The sequence below is a fragment of the Dermacentor albipictus genome, chromosome 3, assembly GCF_038994185.2.
Source record: "Dermacentor albipictus isolate Rhodes 1998 colony chromosome 3, USDA_Dalb.pri_finalv2, whole genome shotgun sequence".
NCBI classification, from domain to species: Eukaryota; Metazoa; Arthropoda; class Arachnida; order Ixodida; family Ixodidae; genus Dermacentor; species Dermacentor albipictus.
Window position 1 is genome coordinate 60,478,036 of NC_091823.1, and position 7,823 is coordinate 60,485,858.

The 7,823-nt window shown below is 46.2% G+C and overlaps 1 protein-coding gene across 1 annotated transcript in view; it reads left to right on the forward strand.

The window, feature by feature from the left end:
* Window positions 1-1,597: 1,597 nt before the first annotated feature.
* Window positions 1,598-7,823, forward strand: part of LOC135898761 (rhombotin-2-like) — a 117,736-nt gene continuing 111,510 nt past the window's right edge. The window contains exon 1 of the mRNA XM_065427901.1: window positions 1,598-1,706. The gene's annotated coding sequence lies outside the window, so the exon portion shown is untranslated. The remainder of the gene's footprint in view (window positions 1,707-7,823) is intronic.

Here is a 7,823-nt window from a genome sequence, read left to right on the forward strand (position 1 = left end):
GCCTAACTTAACGCTGGAGTATCTGCGGAAGCTGTTCGTCAGCACATTAAGAATTGTATTAGGTGCCACTGAAATTCATTACGCATAACAAGCGCATGAAATGCGCAGCGTAAAACGGAAAAAAGTCCTTGCTGCGCTACCGTATTAACCGAGAGCCAGATTCACAAATTTTTTTTCCCTAAATGATGATTGCCAGTGGTCGGCCGCCTTCAATAATATGTCAAGAAGCAGGGGTTGGCTGAAATTTTTCGTGCTGTAATCGGGCATCGCCTTGCAAAAGTTGCCAGCATGGATGGATGGATGGATATTATAAGCGTCCCCTTTGAAACGGGGCGGTGGGTTGCGCCACCAAGCTCTTGCTATTATACTGCCTAATGTCCTACGTAGGTTCAAAAAAATAAAAAAAAAACTCGATGAACTCCCACAAACAAATTTTCAGGCGGAGCAATTGCTCCGCCTGAAGCTACGCCAGCTATCAACCACAATGCCGTGGTTGATAGCTACAATGCCACAATGCAAATAACACGAGGTATCAAAAACAAGTTGACACGGAGCCCATTACGCATCGCGTTTTCAGAACCACGACAACCCGTACGGCTCACCATTCACTTTGCAATCCTGTGTGACGGAGAAAGTTTAGGAGGAGCCGATGTACCTGGCTCCCAAATATGCAATGTGCTCGCGAGAACAAAATATTCCTCCCATTTGAGAATTGTGCAGCCTTGCGGATGAGTTCATCTATCATTACATTGAGAAATCCCAATGTCATATGGCGCACGTATGCACTCGACACTATGACACATCTGTGCCGCACTTCATGCAACTTTGAAACATGTGCTTTTTAGTGCATAGCACCTCAATATCGTGCAAAGTGCAACTGTGGAAAGAAAATCAAATGTCTAGACAGGCCGGAGGAGCGACGTTTCCCGTTTTTCTACAACTTTTTCTTGAAAAAGAGCCGCGAGGTAAAGCTGGCTTCTCCCCAAAATTGATCGTACTGCGGAGAAGTCAGCTTTTAGAAAAGCTTTCTAGTGACCTGGGTTTGCTCGCAGGGAGAAAGACTCATCTTGGTAGGTCGCAATCACCTTCTGTTGGCTATCGCCTGCTCGCCGAGAAAATGGGGGAACAATGAATATGCTCAGTGATCTATAGTGGTTCTAAAAAAACCCCGTAATCGACAGCCAATTGGCTACCACTGCAGCACACGTCTTTGGATGGCATTTTCTGTGCCTGCCTTCAGCAGCAAGAAACCACTAAGAAGAAGAAGAAGCGCAAAAAAAGGTCCAATAAGAATTCAATGACGTCCGGAAATTCTCCATGATATAAAGTGGTTAATAATGCTTACGTTACTACAAGACATATACAGAACAGTCAGCGCTGAAGTTTCGGTGCCATTAACTTGTGAGAATCCAGCAGCAGGACAACCGCAGGAATATCATGACAAAAAAGAGATACAAAAAGTTGGACATTGACGTGATGTTATGTTTCACCTCATTTAGCTTCTGCCTAATTGGTTTGTGTACCTGGGCATAAGGGCTTTTTAAGGAAGAAGAAGCAAGCAAGCAAGAAGAAGAAGTGTATCTGTTCGGTTGCTGTCTTTGTGTGGTGCTCTAATTTTTCTGGTTTTTGGACATTCACGGTTACCATTGACGATGACTGACGAACAAGACGTCGGGTGAAGATTCAGCAAGCCAGGCGCCTTACAGGTACGACGTTTCTTTTTTGAGGACCTGGCTACTACCCCTTTACTACGGTGGTCGGAAGCCGAGAACATCGTCACGAGCCTTATGCTCGTCCAAGTGTAGCAAGACATATGAATGATGCTACAGGCCGTAATGAAAAGCCTGGGGCCTTACAAGCGTCACAAAGCTTCATAAAGCCGGCACGTTTGGTTCTCCACAACTCGGAATCAACTTCGGCAAATTCAGGAATAATGACTGACGGTGAAGCCGAGACCAAGAAACCTCGCCTAGAAGACAGCAAATATGATGATACAACATCGAATTATGACCTAAGTGATGAAGAAGAGATGCGTGAAGATGCACCATTTACTTTGGTCACTGTTAGGCCGCTCATCTCTCGAGCAGGCAGAATGGACGGTGTAGGGCTGCATGATTGTTTTGTATATACTTTTGCAGTGCCGCGAGTTGCCCATGCGTTTTGTGAATGGAGGCGTCCCCAGCGCGTCGGGCAGCAACCGTTTCTGTTTTTGAGGGGTCGGACTGCCCGCGCGGTGTCGGGTGACGAGCCGAGGCGCGCGCCGGCGGGGGCGCGGTGCGCAGGCGGAAAACGAATTCGGAGAACATGCTCTTACGCGCGCTGTGTTGACATTCCGCCGATGGTCATAATAGGGCCACGCGGACAAAGCTCGAGTGGGACGGTGGTATACGCGACGTTGTGGCGCCGGCTCCTGAGTCCCCTGCTGGTTAGAGACGCAGCTGCTAGCATTGTTGACCACGTGTTGCGCGTACGGAGCGCGGGGTTCACGCCCCTACGCATTCGGGCGGCAGCCACGTGCATCTTGTTTCGAGCGCTGAGTAGAGCCCGCTTGGTGTCATGTTACAACTTGCAGTGCGCGCCGCAGAAAGGGGCGTGGTGCGCATGCGGAGGCCGCGTTCGGAGAACGTCGTTTTAAGAACACCGAGTCCGGATGCCGCCAGCGGTTATTATTTTTCTACGAGGAAAAACCTTGAGGGGGAGTGCGGTACGCGGTGTTGGGACACCAGCGCCCGAGCCCCCTGCTGGCTAGAAACGCCGCTGAGGTGCGAGATGGCCTCAATAAATCGTGCATGCCTGGCGTGTTAGCCGAGGCCGTCACTGACCACGTGGAAATAAGAGAGGGAAACGAAGCTGTGGGAACAAGGAAAACAGGGTTGTTTTCCAATGCATTTACTTTTGAGAGTAAGCCCATCCCTTTGGGTTGTGGCTTAAGAAACTGTCAACTCTCATTGGCAACTGCTTCTGTGGGATGGGCTAACGGTCCTACCGCCCTTTTTCTTTGTCTCTTGCGCCTATAACAATCGAGACGAGGTGCTTGTTCCTCAGTCTAGGCTGTAATCACTAAACCTGATAGAACAGTAAGACTCCGTACGATGCAATGCTAGTCTGGGCCGTAACCACTTAGTGGTAGAACACTGAGACTCGGTTGGTCGTATGTAGTGACAGTTGTCCTAGGCTCTAACTTCAGAAAAAGTAGAAGAGTAAGGTGCTGTTTACTTGTGTGTTTTGTATCAGTGTTCTTTTGCTAACTCTGTATTTGACTGTGTAAATATTTCCGTTGCAATATATCTTCAAGTTTTGTTACCTCCAACCTGCCTCCTGCTTCATCAACGCCGATAATCACCTTGAAGAGATTTTGGTCGACTTCAAGGAGAAAAGAACACAAGAACTTAACTGTCACGTATAAGAAAAAGCGAGCAAAGGCATTCCGGTTGTCTTTCGCCCAACAAGTGACGGTACTATTTTTCGAAAAGTAAATCCAAACCGAGTTTCTGCCCAAATAGTTTCCGCTGCCAAAGAAAAAGTACAGTCTTTCAGGACGAACAGAGATGGAAGTTTCAGTGTCAGCGTTGCTTCCTTGGCATCCGCAAAATGCCTTTTGATGCTCTCAAGTGTAGGTGGCCTGGAAGTCAAGCCCTTCATCCCAGAGTCATACACGCGAAACGTTGGGAAAGTAAGACATGTGCCTCTGCAGTATACAGACAAACGACTCTTAGACTTCTTTAAAGACGCAGAAGTTATATCGGCACGCAGACAGATAAGGTATTCCCGCCAAGAAGATGGAGCAGTAAAGTCACATCCACTTCACACGGTAATTCTGACTTTCAGAGACGATCAGCCTATCCCAGGAAGAATTTACCGGGGCTTCACCAGTCATACTGTCGAAGAATACCTAGGACCAGCACTTGGCTGCTATAATTGCCAGAGATTTGGGCACATGTCGAAAACCTGCCGCAGCACACGTCGATGCAAAATCTGCTCAGAAGATCATGACCACAAGGAGTGTAAATCGCTTCTTCAACCTAAATGTGCGAACTGTGCGGGGAACCATGCCGCCTCCTTCTCAGGCTGCCCTCAGAACAAGGCAGCGGCACAAATGCGTCGGCATGAACTTTCTATGGAAGACAACCGCGACGCAATGAACCCACCTAAAACCTTGAGATTGTTTGTCCAGTGCAAGATCACCCACAACCGCGGGCACCGGAACCACCACAGCCAAGAGAATCAACAAGCTATTCCTCCTCAAGAGAACAAACGACAGTGCAATGAAGAGACCAATCAAGAGGATCGCACTCAAGCACCCAGTCTTATGCATCAGTGCTACGGAAACACAGACGACAACAGTCAGAAAGTAATACACAAGAAAACTCCAATATTAGCACACATTCTTCTCAGCTACCTTATGCACCTACTGCAGGAGTAACGCCAGCTAATAGCGAACATACCACCGCATCGGTGACACAACTGATTTTGCCAATGCTTTTCGCAGCTCTTAAGGCAATCCTATTTGCTCTGCCGGAAGCAAACAACCAACCAGAAGTGAAAACCTTGTTGCCTATGGAAGCACTATTGTGTCAACAATCCGGGCCGAAACTACGGCAGGCAGTACATGAATAACCGCTACAAAAATGCCTCTATACTTCAGTGGAATGCCAACAGTCTTCGAAGAAAGTGTGCTGACTTTCGTAAACTGCTTGTACAATACAACTTTCCAATACTTTGCATTCAAGAGGCGGGAATCAATAACGACTTTCGCCTCTCGAATTATGTGATATACAAGACTTCTCGTCAAGGTGCTGTTAGCAGAGTGCTCCTGTGCGTCAGAAAAGACCTACCATCTTATCAAATTCAGTCCAGTGACTCAGACTTCCCGGAATTCATCGCATGTCACGTATCCTTTGGTAAGCTCTGCATAACAGTGATTAATCTATATCTACAACCTACAAACCTGATTTCAGTAGAAGCGCTAGTGAATATGTTCAAAATAGCTCATTCTAATGTACTTATATGTGGCGACTTCAATGCACACAACATCATCTGGGGCAGTGATCATTGTGATGCACGTGGTAACGTTATTGAGTGCGCCATAGATAAATGCAACTTGACTGTTTTAAACGATGGGTCGCCAACATTTCTTCGTGGGTATAATTACTTAAGCTGCATAGATGTTACCCTGTGTTCACATGATCTAGTGAATGGTGTGGGATGGACAACAGATATGGAAAAGCGCGGAAGTGATAATTTTCTCATCCTTGTAAATCACCCTAGCATGCACTATGATATCAGGCGTTACAGCAGACTAACCAACTGGCAAGCTTTCCGGTACCGCCTAACGGATCAAATTAATCAACATGCAACATTGGAAAGATTTACAGAAATTTTGCAGGATAACATGAAGACATGCACAAAGATGGTCTCAATTCCAAAAGATTATGCTGCAGTTGACGGAGAGTATGAACACCTAAGAGCCATCAGACGCCGATCCGAAAGAGCGTACCGACGAAGCGGAAATTTAGAAGCATACAGAAACGCTCAGAAAATACACAAAGTAATGCGCAGACGCATGGCAAATTTAGGGAAACGGCGCTGGCGCGATTTCTGCGGCACGCTGTCTCCTCACACGTCTGTCCCACGAATTTTTCTAGTAATTCGTTCTTTAAGCGGACCTGTAATACAGAGCTTCCCATTTCGTGCTCTCGCTGTAGCTCGGGACACGTGTGAGATAATAGTCGCAGATGAATTTTGTGAGCTTATTTCCAAACCTGCTTTTTCATCCCAATGTGCGGAATTTGATACTTCAGTAGTGTTAGCTAAGCAGAAAATTACTGCTTGCTACTGAGCCCAACATCCTCAATTAGATCATACTTTCACGTTAAGCGAGCTGAAATGTGCAATTGCATCATGTCGCCAAAAGTCTGCTGCTGGGCAGGATGGCATTACTTACAATATGCTAAGGAACCTCGGACCGACAGATACAAATTCTCTCTTAGACAGCTATAATAATTTATGGGTAGAAGAAACTGTACCCGACTCTTGGAAAATCGCTCGAATCGTACCAATTTTAAAACAAGAGAAGACGCCCTTGTGCCTTGAATCCTTCCGCCCAGTTAGCTTGTCAAGCTGTTTATGCCAAGTAATGGAGAAAATGATTGACGTGCGACTTCAATGGTGGTGCAATGAAATGGATGTGTTGTCCAACTACTTAGTAGGTTTTAGGAAACATAGATGCACAATGGATGCAATATTATATGTAGTAACCTGTGTGGAACACGAGCGTGCACGTGGAAACATGACGATGGCAGTATTCCTAGACATCAAGAGGGCATTTGACACTGTTAGTCACGTTCATGTTCTGCTAAGTATGTTTGAAATTGGACTGTCTGGCAGGTTTTTGCGATGGACTTCTAAATTTTTATCAGGTCGCAAAATATTTGTTCAGACGGGTAAAGGCAAGAGTGCTGAACTGCAGAATAGGATGCAGAGTGCTTCACATCCTCCGCTCCTGCAGGGCTAAGAACAAAGTCAGGCATACAATTTTCTGGGTACCGGGATACGCTGGAGTAGAAGGGAACCTAAGGGCGGACAAGGCAGCTCGAGAGCACACAAACCGAACAGCCACAAGCACCGACACTGAGTAACCCATACCAGTCAACCCAAGCTACTCAGACATTCTGAATTATTATAAGGGGTTCCGAATCAAATACCCTCCACCCCACAACAGCTTAAATCAGGAGGCTGCAAACAGGAACATATCCAAATCTAAACACGCTGAGCAAGATGTTTCCCACCCAGTGTAGAGACATTTGCTCCTGGTGCGGCGCCAAGCCCACCTTATATCACATTACATGGGAATGCGTTCAGATCAACAATTCCTTCAAATAAAAGACCCGAGTGCGGAGCAGTAGGAGAGGGTGCTCTCCAGCAGCGACCCAAAAGTTCAGCATGGACTAGCAAGGCATGCTCACCGAGTAGCCACCTTCAGTGGTGCCCTGGAATAGGGGCGTCGACCCTGCGCAGATGGGGAAGTAAACCGTGAAGACGGCGGACCACATCTGCCACCGCTAATTTCTAACCAATTAGAGCAAATAAAGTTTTTCCTCCTCTTCCTCCTTCGCATTTAGTTGTATGGCATTTAATTAGCCACTTAACGATCGCCTCGCTTCACATGGATCCAAACAAGCGCGTTGCGTCTCCTTAACATTCCGTAAAGCTTATTATTGATTCCTGTCAAACAAACTTAATGGAGAGCAGTCTGATTGTTCTCATTACACGCTATACCTCACCTCTTCTTCTTGTCTTTCCTTCATTAAATGTCATGATCATGTTATAATTTCTCCCGCTAATGCATTTCAGATAGCAACCTTGTTTTGACCAATGGCGACAGCAAGAGGTTACGCGATTATATGCTATAGGCCTTGTGGGCTTTTATTTCTTCTCTATTAGTTTTCATTGTAGGATTCGTGTATCCCTTGCACACATACACTGACCAGCAGATTGTTTCCGCCACGGAAGGTACAGGCCTTTCATTCTCAGCATGTCTATGCTAGACGCATGATATAAATATTAAGTGACAATAGCACTTTCCACATTAAAGAATAAAAAAGCACGCCTCTCGAGCAAGGCGGTGAAGCTTGAACGGGGTGCTAAGTCAAGAAGTTGCAAAAAAAGACTTCCGGCTCCTCCATGGCACTGTCAGAAAAAAAAAGGAAGAAAAAAAAATAAAGAAGAAATGACTGACCCAGACATATTCATAAGCTAGAAAAAAAAATAATAGATCAGTATAAAAGTAAACTCGAAATATGCATCGACACTTCATACACATG